The following is a 15,718-nucleotide window of genomic DNA, read 5'->3' as shown; positions in this document are numbered from 1 at the left end:
TGAACCATGTTTCTGTCTTTGAATTTATGATATATTATGAATTTTTATTTTCAATTTTTGAATCACATTGCGGCATTTTAGCCAAGATTTTGAACTTGATAAGTTCAAATCAAAGAAATATTTTGGAAGGTTTTATTTTATTTGATTCCTTTTTTTTAGTTTTATTCATAAATGAATATTAATTTATTGTAATTTTTATTTATTATATTTTTATTAATAGATATAATAAAAAAAATACAATAAAAAGCATGAAGTTGGCGTTTTGGAATGAGCCATTCTGAATTCAGAACGGTCCGTTCTGAAAGCAGAACGACCCGTTCTGGTTTCAGAACGACCCGTTTTGCTGCATTCATGTTGTGTTAAATTTGCATTTGGAACGGCCCGTTCCAGTTTCAAAATTAACACATAAATGTGCATGCAGAACGGGCCGTTCTGGTTCCAGGTGTATTCATGCCATTTGACATCCACCTATGCATCTACGTGGCATCCACCTGACATCCACGTCAACAGGAGTTAATCTCATTTAAATCATTTGGACGGAAGTGGGACTAAATTGAAAAAAAAAATATTATTAGGGACTAAAAGAGGTTTTTAACCGAATAAGAAAGTGGAGAGGTAGTTATATCTTATATTAGCTGCAAAGAATTAATTCATTTTTTTATATGCAGCCTGCAAGTGATCCTAAAACAAAATTTAGGTTTTGTAGTGAATTAAAATGGTTGATGCAGATGGACAAACAATGCTATTAATTAAATTTTGGTCCCTTCTCTCTTGCGGGAACGCAGGGAGCCATATATATCCAAATTCTAAAACTTGACTTATTGTATCTAAAGTTACGATTGAAAACATAGGACCTCTTTTCATTCACCGCTTATTATAAACTAATGCTAGTTGCACTTGACGTAAACTTTATCCAGTTCACAGATACATTGAACAAGGCGAAAAAACCCTAGCCAGAAGTTTTGGGATGATCCTTTTCCCATATTTAACATCATTACTGTTTTTATTAGTTGTCAATTAGTTGCCATGAATCCACAACTCTTCGTCATGTATGATGTTATAGAGTAGAAAAATTAATCCACAAAAGTTGTTGGTACTCAGTACTAAAAAATATTGATAATTTATTCACAAAAGAGCATAAATTTCCTTAGTTTAGTGGGCATAGAATGAAGCATGGAATTTTGTAGGTTGATATATTCTCGTATTAATGCTTGTTATATTATATAAATCCGATAAAAGGATAGGAACTAAACACTAAAAAATAGAATTGTTTTTCTTCATGTTTTGATCTTCTAAGTGAAATACGAGTAATTTATATTTAATTTCTTTTTTTTTTTGGCACGCAAAATATCTTTCTAATATGAATTTGTTCTGGTATGGAAAATCTAAATTACCTAGCAACATTTTAATTCAGAACATTCAAAGAGTAAAACCTACCGTCTCAATTCTAAAAACTCCTTAAATACTTACATTTACAAACATATCATGCTTCCAAATTTCTGCTTGATTACCGCCTCTTAGTGATCCTTCAAGGGCACGTAAATGAACCAAGATTAGGAACACTGAGACATTATAGTCGGACCTATGTAGGAGATACAAGATAGATACAAACTTGTTCGGATCACTGGATGGACCCGTAGGTACTAACCAATGTAGAAAGTAGTATAAGAAATATTATATATGATATATGAAAAATATCATTATAGATATAGATATAAATTTACAGATATTTTTTACAAATTTTTTTATGAAAAATAATCTACAAGAAATTTTTTGCAAATTTTGCTACAATTTTAATGATCATAGAAAATTTTTTTCATGGTAAAAATTTGCAAAAAATATTGTAAGAATTTTATTTTGTTTCTTGCAAAAATAAATTCGCAAGTAATGTTTACTAAATGGTAGAAAAATTTAGCAGGTAATTTTCCTATGAATTTTCCTGCCAATTTTAATTCGCAGGAAAAATAAAAAAATATTTAAATTTATAAGTTTAATATTTTAAAAAAACTTCAAGTCTCACATCGATTGAAAATAAAACAATTAAAGAGTATAAAAGTTAGGACAACACTTACCTTACAAGTTGATTTATATGGTTGAGTGTTAGATTTATATAATCTACAATCTTAGAATTTAAAAGATTATGTATCACATGTTGAAGGTGTGAATACAAATGCTTTTGATAAATTCATTGTGAGCATTTGAAAGTTGAAAAATTATTTATAGTAATTTCTTTAATTTTTTTCTTAAAAAATATTTTTGCTGAATTTTTTGTGAAAAAATCCGCAAGAAACTTTCATGCTATCGAATTTTTTTTGTAGGAAACTTTCTTGCAAATTTTTTTCGCAAGAAATTTTGCAGAAAAATTTCTTGCAATTTTAAAATTTGCAAAAACATATTATCCATGAAGGTATTACCTGCAGATAATATTTCGCAAAAAAATTTGTATGAACAACGCTCCTGCAAATTTTTCATAAAAATTTGCAAGTAATAAGAGAAATTCTAATAGTGGTTTAATTGGAATGGAAACAAAATTGTGTAGGTATATATTATATATTTTTATGAAATGGAAGTTATAAAGTGGCATGGGAGAAAAATAGAACTAAAGTGATAAAGACAAAGTGAATTTGAATCTTTTAACTAACATAACATACTGATTATTAACATTTGTTGATAATATATATATATATATATATATATATATATATATATAATAACTAATAATAAATACATAAAATTTAAAAAATAAATTATATACTAAACATATAAAATAGTTTTACATTATAATATATAATTGCACACTACTATCTATAATAAATTTAATTATTTAAAAATATTTTTTTAGGAATTAGTAAAAAAAATTAGGCAAAACACTTAATTTTTTCCCTTATAATAATTAATAGTTTCAATTTCGTCCCTCTATAATTTTTTGTTTCAATTTGGTCCCAATAATTTAAAAAATGTCAATTTCAGACTTTTTGTCCAAATTTTACAAACGGTGTTAAATGTGATGACGTGGATGCCACGTAGATGCATAGGTGGCATGCCTCCTCACCCCTTTTTTTTAATGATTTGGAAAGGCCCGTTATGAAACCAGAATATTAACACACAAATAATGCAAGCGGGTTCCAGATGTAAAATTAACACACAAATAATGCAAGCGGAACGGACCGTTCTGGTTTCAGAACGGACCGTTCCAGATCCAAGGATTGTTCTTGATTTCTTAGTTCTCTCCCTATTAAAATTTTGACCGGGACAAATTGTGAACCAGGATTGATTTTCTTTAGACTTTTTAATATAGAGTATCGTCTCAATTTAGAGAAATTCAATGGTTTCTTTGAATTTCAAACCAAAGGAGAAAAACAACTCAAGATCATTTAATCCATACATGTTTTGGAGATTGTAACAGGTCATACACAATGGGAGGCTGGTAAATGTAATTCATCTACATTTCGTCACTCTGCTATTAGAATTATGCATAAGTTTATTACATCTACTGTTCTAGGTCGTGGCAGCTCAGACAGTTAATTACGCCTAACTCATTTATTATTTATACGGGCAATGATGAAAAATAGGGATAAGAAGATCAACTCTTGTGCATATTTTAATATTTGAATTTATGTTATGCTATGAATTTTTGTTTTCAATATTTGAATCACATTGCTGCATTTTGTTGAAATGTAACATTTAAATTTAAACATCAGTCAATGCTCCTTTAATGTAATACTTAAATTTAAATTTAAATATAAATCTTGGTTGGCGTCCTGGAACGGCCCGTTCTGAAACCAGAACGGCCCGTTCCAAAACCAGACGGCTCGTTCTGATGCACTCGTTGTGTGTTACATTTGCATTTGGAATGACCCGTTTCAGATACAAAATTAACACATACCGAGTGGGATTAGAACGGTCCGTTCTGATTTCAGAACGGTCCGTTCCAGCTGCATTAAAGAAGGAGTATGGGACATTGCCACCTGTGTATCTACGTGGCATTCATGTCATCTACATTTAATATCGTTTGTAAAATTTGGACGGAAGTTGTCCCATATTGACACTTTTTAAATTACTGGGAACCAAATTGAAACAAAAAATTATAGAAGGACGAAATTGAACTATTAATTATTATAAGGGACCAAATTAGGTATTCTGCCAAAAATAATTACTAATAATAATAATACACTTCTTGTCAGGAAAAAAACATACACACACACTTTAACCGATTTTTCCGTACCAACTCTTGATTTGCTGGTTCCTGACTACATTTTTACCCCCTTCGGTTTCTTGTATTATTCAGATTAAATAACATAACTGATTTCTATTCCAATCGGTCTTGTTTTTGAAATTATAATTAAAGATATTTGTTATTTAATAGTTCCTTTTCGTGAAGAAATTGTTCAAAGTAACTATGATTTTACACCCATTATTCTCTCAGAAAAGTTGAAGTAATGCAAAGAAATAGTGGAGCACATTCACTGCATTCATCCTACATCAAGTGAAGGAAGCAACAGTTTCCGAATATAACCTGTATTTTGTTTATTTGATTCAAGAATCCATTCAACAAGACAGTCCTCCAGCTTTTCTCTATCGTGAAATTAATCAATACAATATAATAATTAAAACCAAAGGTTCAATCATATTCTTTCACTTTTGTCAATTGGTAAGCCTAAGCCCAAAACCAAAAAAATAATAAAAACTTGAGAACCGATTCTAGGTAATGGCTGGGAAGAATACTCTTTAATTCGTATTTGTGAACTGTTTTTGATACAAGGGTTGGATTACTCCTCAAACTCTTTGTTTGTACTTTGTACTGATAGAATATTTTTTTAGTTGCCGATAAAAATAGAAATAAAAATCTCAGTGGTGTTTTGCGAAGACGTGTGAAGAAAATAGTGTTTGATAGGAGCTGGGAATGGAGCCGGCGTGGAAGCGAATAAGCAGAAAGGTATGGTGGATGTTGCGGTTAATAAAATATAATTTCAATTGTATATGCATGAACCTTGACAGACATGGATTTTCTTTTCTGGAAACATATGCATCAGTTACCCATAATGAAGTTGGAGTCAATCATTAGAATATTCAAACCTAGCTAGAGTGATTGAACTTTTTTATCTACACTTGGGATTTTGGTCAAGCAAAAGCTTTGGCTTGAATACATAGAAGAATTAGGGTCTGATTAATTATTTTTCATAATTAATTATAACTATGTCTTATTTTTTTTCCTGATATTTAAGTATTTGCATAAGGGACAAACAAAACAATAAAAATATGTTATTTGTTTTATGTACAATTGAAAAAATAGGTTAAATCACTTTTTCCCTATTTTTAATTATATTATTCAATTTAATTAGTCATAAAATTTATAAAATGTGCAATGTTATTCTGCTATGTAAATTAATATTCTCTTTATTCTATAATATGTTGTCTTAAATTATTTTATACAGATTAAAAAAATTTAATAAATATATGAAAAATAATAATGATTTTATAAAATTAACCTCATAATTATTTTTTTTGTTAAAATCAATGCAATGCAATATAATATCAATTTTTGAAGAATATTATAAAAAATATGAATAATAAAATGTAATTGATATATACTTCATTAAAAAACTAGCACACTTATTTTAAGAATTATATTTTTCTTCAAATATGACAATTATTATAATATAGGGGACTAATACTAACAACAATACAAGTCAATGATGTTTCAATTTGCAAAACTGGGCATGTGTACAATAACCTTGTTAATATGAAATAGATGAAAGGATAACATTATATAATTTTTTTTGTAAAAATAAAAACTAAAAATAAAGAGATCTAATTTAATGATTTAAATAAAAGATATAGAAAGAGTAATTTAATAAAAATAGATAAATAAAAACAACATGAAACTTTTCATTTTTAATTTTTCATTATAATTAAACTAAACAAACCCTTATTATAACTTTGTGTCCAAAACGGAACAATATGATGTGATAATAATGGTGACATCAAAGTTGTAGCTTAAGATTTTGTACATATTATTCCCTTCATTACTACTAGGTCAATTTTATTGGTTTATTTTCATTTTTACTGTGATGTTTTATTGCATCAAGTAGCCTTCAAAAAAATCTATTATAGTCGGTCAAGTGACATAGAATATGATTAGTTTGAACGAAGAGGTAAATTTAAAAATTATTGGCTTTATCTTATAAAGAAAATTAACAATATTCAATCACATAATATGATGTTATTTGATTCTATACATGGTCTTCTTTATTTTTTATATATATATATATATATATATGTATATAAAAGAAGGTTCAAATGATATTAGTATAACTTTTATTAAGTATTACACCGTTCAATAACTTTATATTAGATGTGAATTTTGTAAATTTAACTGTTAGATTGAAAATTCTTTACTCTTACATCATATATACAAAATTTTATATTAATTCAAGATGATTTGTTACTTCATTCTTGTAAAATAAAATTGACGTAATATATACATTTTAAAATATAATAAAATATAAACACTTTGATTATTTTTAAGTTATTATTCAATTTTAACAAAATTTGATATAAAAATATAAAGTGATATGAAATTATAATTTAACAATTGAATTTACAAAATTCACATTTAATATAAAATAATTGATCAATGTAATACGTAGTGTACTATCCGTACCGCTATGCCGAGCTTGAGCTCGGCATCACTAGCGCGGAGTGACCTCGGACACGCGCTAGGCGACATCGGCTCGCTATCCAATTAGGTCATAAACTGATCTCGGGCCCAAGGTCCAACAAAACCCTAATACACACAAAGGTACGTGCATTACTTATACAAGACTCATACATCCACAAACACTAACTTTAGCATCGGAGTCTCTTTTGCAGGTATCACCCCATCTTGGAGCATCAAGCGTACCAGCGAAGGAGGCTCACCAATCTTACTCGGAGGATCATCTCTACAGCAGATTTCCGGTAAGAACATTTGGCGCCCACCGTGGGGCCGATCAAGACAGCTCTTATCGGCCACTCTTATGGTTTCTACCAGAAGCCATAGCAGACGCACAACAGACGACCTAGATCACGCAACTACCATGGACAACGAAGCAACATTGAGAAGGCTGATCGAGCAGGTCGAGCAGATGCGGCAGCAACACACCGTCGATCTGCAAAACATGCGTGCCAAACACGAAACTGACCTAGCCGCGATGCGAACCGCCAATGAAGCAGACCTAGCGGCGCTGCGCGCCGAGAATGAGCGTATCCGCGCTCAGCTACCACGGCGCACCTCTGATCAACCCCCTCAACCGAGTCACTTAAACGAGGAAGAGGGGCACTCGGTTTCTCAACCGCCAATAGCGCGTAGGACATCGACTCCAAAGCCTGCCACGCATCGATCTCATGCACCGACACACAAATCGGCCCATGAGGTCAGCAATGCTCCTACTCATGTCGCGGGGGATCAACCAACCTTCCGTCGTCATCCTTTTGTGGATGGCATTATGGAGACGCCACTCCCTCTCGGATGGAAGCCTCTCCACCTCGACCGCTACGACGGCACGACAGACCCAGACGAGCACATCAACCTGTACACCACACAGGTAAACCTCTACACCAATAACGATGCTATTTTGAGTAGGGTTTTTCTGACCTCGCTCAAGGGGGCCGCGCTCAACTGGTACACCCAGCTACCTGCCGAGTCAATTGACAGCTTCAGCACCCTGGTCAGACGGTTCACGGCGCAATACGCAACGAGCCGACCTCATCACATCTCATCCGCAGCCTTGGCCATCCTCAGACAGGGCGACAACGAACCATTAAGGACATTCATGGAGCGCTTCGCTGGCATCTCAGTCAAAATCCGCAACTTAAACCCCGAGGTTGCATTGCACTCCATGCTCATGGCGTTGAAGCCAGGACCTTTCGTCGACAGCCTTTGCCGACGACCTCCTCCCGACATGGACGAGCTCCGAGCTCGTACTGCTGGGTACATCCAGATGGAAGAGCATGCCGAGTTCCGCAAGACAATTCGCGACAAACCACAAGGAAAGCAAGACCAAGGTCAGGCCACGAACATTTAAAGTTGGCGACCTTGTTTGGCGATTACAGGGAGAAACAAGAACAGACCCCTCCAAAGGAAAATTTGGAACTTGGAATTCCACCCACCTCAAATTTTATTTCTCTTAACTTGTAAATTCAGGGGATGTACTCCTTTTCCTCCTCAGCCTTTTTTCCCACTAAATAAAAGGGTTTTTGGCCAAGGAAGGTTTTAACGAGGCACCCCTCAGAAATAAATAAACAAAGCAACTCCATTCCCATACATTTTCGATATTGGCACATTAACCATGACGACTAACCAAGGTCGAGTTCGAACCTTGATATGCCAAGGTCGAATCCGAACCTTGATGTCAAGGTCGAGTTCGAATCTTGAGATCACATTTTCTTAACCAAGGTTGAGTTCAAACCTTGATATGCCAAGGTCGAGTCCGAACCTTGATATGCCAAGGTCGAGTCCGAACCTTGAGATCACATTTTCTTAACCAAGGTCGAGTTCGAACCTTGATATGCCAAGGTCGAGTCCGAACCTTGACATCACATTTTCTTAACCAAGGTCGAGTTTGAACCTTGATATGCCAAGGTCGAGTCTGAACCTTGAGATCACATTTTCTTAACCAAGGTCGAGTTCAAACCTTGATATGCCAAGGTCGAATCCGAACCTTGATGCCAAGGTCTAGTTCGAACCTTGAGATCACATTTTCTTAACCAAGGTCGAGTTCGAACCTTGATATGCCAAGGTCGAGTTCGAACCTTGATATGCCAAGGTCGATTCCGAACCTTGAGATCACATTTTCTTAACCAAGGTCGAGTTCGAACCTTGATATGCCAAGGTCGAGTCCGAACCTTGATATGCCAAGGTCGAGTCTGAACCTTGAGATCACATTTTCTTAACCAAGGTCGAGTTCGAACCTTGATATGCCAAGGTCGAATCTGAACCTTGATGCCAAGGTCGAGTTCGAACCTTGAGATCACATTTTCTTAACCAAGGTCGAGTTCGAACCTTGATATGTCAAGGTCGAGTCCGAACCTTGATATGCCAAGGTCGAGTCTGAACCTTGAGATCACATTTTCTTAACCAAGGTCGAGTTCGAACCTTGATATGCTAAAGTCGAATCCGAACCTTGATGTCAAGGTCGAGTTCGAACCTTGAGATCACATTTTCTTAACCAAGGTCGAGTTTGAACCTTGATATGCCAAGGCCGAGTCCGAACCTTGAGATCACATTTTCTTAACCAAGGTCGAGTTCGAACCTTGATATGCCAAGGTCGAGTCCGAACCTTGAGATCACATTTTCTTAACCTAGGTCGAGTTCGAACCTTGATATGTCAAGGTCGAGTCCGAAGCTTGAGATCACATCTACTTAACAAGGTCGAATTTGAACCTTCAAACAACAAATTTGGGAACTCCTCAGAAGCCCCTTTGCTCTTACATCACTCGGTGCTTGGGGGGCTAGTGTACTGGCCAGCCGAGTTGCCGACTTGTCCCTCACCAATCTGCTGACTCGGTCAAAGGTTTACCAGCCTAACCAAGCAGTAAGCTCATTATTGCCGAGCTCCTCAGCCCGACCATGAAACATGGACATCGAAACACCACATCGGCCCAAAGAGGCCACGTCATCAAACAAATAAAAATACAATCTTGTCACCGTGCTGCCCACGCGTTATGGGAACGAGGTGACGGTTATGACACATGGCGTCATGACAAATAGGTGTACACGAAAAGTCACGACCCCTTGTCAAGCTCGGTCTTAACTCCTCGACCTACGGTCTTCGGAGCTCGGGGGGCTAGTGTACTATCCGTACCGCTATGCCGAGCTTGAGCTCGGCATCACTAGCGCGGAGTGACCTCGGACACGCGCTAGGCGACATCGGCTCGCTATCCAATTAGGTCATAAACTGATCTTGGGTCCAAGGCCCAACAAAACCCTAATACACACAAAGGTACGTGCATTACTTATACGAGACTCATACACCCACAAACACTAACTTTATATCGGAGTCTCTTTTGCAGGTACCACCCCCATCTTGGAGCATCAAGCGTACCAGCGAATGAGGCTCACCAATCTTACTCGGAGGATCATCTCTACAGCAGATTTTCGGTAAGAACACTTAGTAAAAATTATACTCATATTGTTTGAACCCTCTCTCTATCTCTCTATATATATGTATATATATAGATTGAGAGAGATAAACATTCTTCCTCTAAACTGAAACAATTTCTCTTTCTAATTGATATGCATGCTCGATGTTATATATGATCTTTAAACAAAAAAAATTGTTTTTACCAGGAATATGTTCATTTAAACTTCAATCTTTAAGTCATCAAAAAGAAAATGGAATTCAATTTTAAGTAGCTAATACAAGTTAAGTTATATAATGTTGTATGATATTTTGATGCAAGAAAACATATATCTCCAACCTATCTTCCATAACCTTAATATTTTAGGGGTTTTATGGTTTTTGGATCCAAAAAAATATTTATAGGTTTAATTTATATGTGCCCAAAATTTTGATGATTTTCAGGCGGCCTAAGGCATATTATATTTGACTATGCAGCATATACCGTGTGAACCCGTTTAATTAGGGTCTGTATGCATATGTAGGAATTTAGTGGAGGGGCATGCCGTTGATGTATCTTATATAACTGTACATGTGAAGAATATTCAATTTTTGTGTATGCAGCCTGCAAATGAGCATAAAACAAAATTAAGGAGTCAATTAAAGACATGCATTAAGGCGCAATCTCTAAATTTGGTATTACATTGATATTAAATTTTGGTCTCTCACTTATGGGAATGCGAGGAGCAGTATCTAAACCTGGAGTAGTTATATCTAAAGTTGGAATTGAAAAGATAGGGACCAATTAAATACGAGTCATTAAACAAATGCTAGTTGTTGATAAAGTTTATCCAGGTCACTGATACATTGAACAAGGCGAAAAATCTTGGTCATGCTTTCAAATCCTTTTGCCATTTAAGTATTTAATTAACAACATTAATTACAGTTTTTATCTATCGTCAAGTACATATGATTCCACAACTCATCGTCATATATGATGTTGTTAACAAATTAATATTGTTAATTTATTCACCATAAAAAAATTATAAGTTGAGACAGACACGACCGTTTTGTTTAGAGGATGGGAAAGAAAACGAGTAAGAAAATTTCAAATTTTGAATTGGAGAAAAATTAATGAGAAAGGAAAATTTTGAAATTTAAACTTCTTAAAGCGTTTTTTTTCCTCTGCTTTATCTTAAATTAAATTAGAGAAATGTGAAATTTCAAAAGTTTTCTACTTTCGTATTTTTCTCTTTATCTAAATGTACGGTAAAGGTTGTGAAAGTTGGGTGGTCGAGATTATCATATTTAATGTTGTCATTATATAGATGTGATTAAAGGATAAGAACTCCACCACTGTCAAACAAACAAAATCATTGAAGTAAAAATTAAATAAAAAGTATAATAATATGATTTGTTAAAAATTTAGATAAGTTACTTAATGTGATTTGACATAATGAAACTTACAAAAGAACCTAAGTTAATGAAAGAGTCGGTCACTTGGGCAAGAATGGAAATCCCAACTTAAGTTAATGAAGGAGTCAGCCACTTGAATCTAACTAACTAACTAAATAAATCAATCTTTGATAGTTTGCCCAGATTATAAGCAAAATGCACTTATCATTCTCATATAATTATTTTTAAGAGCAAGCAAACTTTTTGTTTTAAACGAATGAAATTAGCTCACTACAAGAGTATTTTGAGCAAGTCAAGACAAAGAACACACTTAAAGGATCATATAAGCTTGCTTAAAGTAAGCTATTTGAGCACTTTAAGCGAGCAAGCATGAATAAAGAGCCCATTACAAAAATTATAAATAAGGTTTTTTAGAAGTTCTTTGGATCATACCTTTGACGAACATAATTTTAAAAAGATTAAAGAGTTCTTGTGAGGTCACTCTTATAATCATAGATTGTTCAAAGGTCTTTTTTTTTATATTATGTAATCTTTAGTTGTGAGTAACCAAGTCTCTACTTTTGAAAATATTAATGTAGTTGTTATATATACTTGTGTAATCTTTCATATTCTTATTCGATACATTTTTTTTATTCAGTTAATTATTTTTACTTTTATATTGAATGTTTGCTTTGACTAATGCACAATTTTATAATTTTAATTGAGGTTAGAAAACCCTTTTAGAATTATGATCTAAATAAAATGTTGATGACATAGGATAAGTCTTATGAGTCAATTTTTAGGTCATTGACTTTAACAAAAATTACTAAGAAATTGAGATTTTTCATATATAATCTAGAGTTTCTCGTTTAAAAAATTAATATTTAATTATATGTGAGGATTATTGAATTAATTGTATAATTTCTGAATGAAAATTAAGAAAGAATTATATAGAAAGAATTAGTAAAATCAATATTTAATTGTTCTTATTCTTATCTAAATTTAAATTCTTCGTTGTTTTGCAACATTTTTTTTACGTTTATCATTTAATAAATTTTTATACTTCACATTAAACAATTTTATATTCCTATAATCCATCTATTTAGTATTATAATTAAAACAATTATAACTCAAATCAAATTTGATAACTTGGACTTTTATCCAATTTACACCTACAACAAGCTAGTTGTAATTTATAACTTATCACCTAGTTTTTAGTTTTTCTTTTATCTTTATTAATTTACTTGAAATATTTTGTTAACCCTTTTTAATTTAAAACAATTGTACTTATATGTCATTATAAATCATTTTACATTGATCATTTAACATCAACTAATTTTACCAAACTTTTTTAATTCAATCACTTAACTTGTAAACTTTTAGCTTTTCAATTCATAACTTCTTTAAAGTCTTTCTTTTGAAATTTTCTAATTATAAAAAATAAAAAATACATAAAAACAAGCTTCACGGACCAGTGTTAAGGTGATATTAAAATAGTAGTTAAAACTTGAGTTTGATAGCCTAGAGGCCATAGACAAAGTAACAAAGCCCTCTCTTTTAATTCGGCACGAACATATTCGCTGTCGAATTCTGTTTCTTACGTAGCTTTTGATACCGCTCACAATGATTCAACTTTATAGATGTTAAAATCTGAACTAATTAATAAATTTGCAAACCAATAGCCAATCTTAAAATAAATAAATAAATAAATAATCATGAAAGTTGAAATAATATCCAAGTCATAAATTTGGATTATGATACGATGTTAAAATTTTGATATAATAAAAAAAATATAAAAAAGGAAAATTAAATTAAATATAAATTATAAGGATGATAATAGAGCAAGGTGGATATAGATTTCACTATCTCTATGTTCGTCTCTCTATACCCTATATATAATAGACGGTATGTGATTTGTATTATAATTTAATTTTAGTCTATATCAGATATTGGATATATTTCTATTTATTTTATATTTATTTATAAATTAATTAAATATTTTAAAAAAAAAATATTTAAAAAAAAAAAAGAATTTCAACAAAGTTATAATAACAAAATTACATTAATTAAGTTTTATTTAACAAATTTAAAATAAAGTAAGAATTATATAAATATCAAGTAAATTTTTAAAAAATAAATTTAATTTTTAAAAATTTAAAATAGGTACATATGATTATATGTGCATACTCATCCTATCTCTATACCCAATAATAAATTAAATATTACACATACTCGTATCTATTCCAATCAAATTCAATAGTTACCATCCCAAATCGAATATAGTTATAAATTTTCTCGGTGCAATCTATTCTAATCATTTTCATGTTTGACATTTAAAACATTCACCCCGATAATGATGAAGTTGTATTATTTTTGGTTGTGCAAGAAAATAGAGGGAAGGGTTGTATCACGCGTATGTACAAGACGAATGAATGTGTCGGAGAAGTGTTGGGAGGGAGCAATTGAGAAAGCATTGAATAGGGCATTTGGCGTTGCTTATAAGAAAATAGCCAAAACGTAAAATTTGAGGGTTTTACAATGTTCCCTCTAGATTGCCCACGTCAAGACAATGATTCATGCCATTGACATCACTGTCACACTAACAAAATCTCAAGGCCCAAAACACTGTTACACAAATATATACGATAAGCATTAAGTCATGGCTTAGTGAGGAAAATGATCCTTCTAGCCCTTTCCTATCCCAAAATCCAAAAAGCCAAAATGGGTCCAACGCCAATGCACATATTCTTGGATTGTAAAGAAAGAAAAAAGGTGGGCAAGGAAAGTCATCTAAATTAATGACCCTGCACATTGAATCATCAAGAATTGGTAATTTTTTCGATGCAACGTACATTTTAGTTGGTTGAACCGAGACATTGCTTGATCTTGGATAGTGACCCCTTTGGCATATACAATGACTAGGACTTGACCCTCTATTCTTGTCCCTTTCTATACCAATAAAACCCCCCTTCATCTCCATCACCTCCTCCTTCATTAATTCCCTTCCCTTTTCCTTTATTCCTCTCTCTCTCTCTCTCATAACTTCCATTTTCATAGCCTCAATATCACTCACTAGCTACCTCACTCTCAATGTGGTTTTTTCAATTATTAGGTGAAGATGATGATGGTGCATCCTCGTGATCAAGTAGGTGGAGATTCACACAAGGATTTGGTGGCGCTAAACGCAACAAAAACGAGAAATAGTTGTGCATGCATGGTAAGTTACTCGGTGCTGATTTTGGCTCTAATCACTTTGTCAATTTTGTTGCTGCCGTTGGTGTTGCCCCCTCTGCCACCACCACCCTTGTTGCTTCTCTTTGTTCCCGTTTTCATCTTGGGGGTTCTCTTTTTCTTGGCTTTTTCACCCTCCACACTACCCAACATGGCTGTTCTTACATCATGATGTTCTAGCCTTTCGAATCTTCATATGTATGCATTGTAAGTTCAACAACAATAATTACCACTAGTGGAATATATCTTGAGAGTTCTCAATTAAGATTTCATCTATTTAGTTCCTCTCTTGTTCAATTGGTGGGCATCTATCTGGCTATGATCTTATGCTTGTCAGAAAAATGTTAATTTTGGAAGCAGAGTAATATGATAGTTTTGATTAACCAATTCGAGTCTTAATTGGAAATGGTTTCTTGATCTGGATTGACATAACAAGCTGCATATTTAATGAAGACACGTGAAACGATGGATGCAGATGAAAACTGTGGGCTAGAATTATATATATTTTCTTAATTTTTAATATATCTAGGAAGAAAAAGTAATGTAGGATGTTATTAATGTTGTTTTGGGGGGATGTATTTGACTATTTTCTCTTTTAATTAAGTCTTATGATATTGGTTGTTTGTTTGGTTGAGATCATATGTAAAGTTATCTGCGAACGAGATTGTAGAAATTTGTTGAGCATTAGTCAATACCAACCATCATTAAGCGCAAATAGCAATCTTTCCACCAACGTCATCAAGGGCTTTTATTTGAATTAAGAAAAAAAAAACTAATAGAATTAGAATGAGAGAGAAGGAGTCTTTAAAGATAGCATGTACTCCAAAAATTACGATTGAAGATGGAAGATAAGATTTATTTGGGAGGGGATTAGTCAGATCCAGAAGGGAACCCCAAAATTCATTTTTTGAGGGGATTAGTCAGATCCAATTTATCTTACGTGTTGACTTGGTGCTCAAGACTTGTACGCCAATTAACCCACTAGTAAAACA

Source organism: Cajanus cajan, chromosome 6, assembly GCF_000230855.2.
Source record: "Cajanus cajan strain Asha chromosome 6, NIPB_CcT2T_4, whole genome shotgun sequence".
NCBI lineage: Eukaryota > Viridiplantae > Streptophyta > Magnoliopsida > Fabales > Fabaceae > Cajanus > Cajanus cajan.
Note: the sequence above shows the minus strand (reverse complement) of the source record.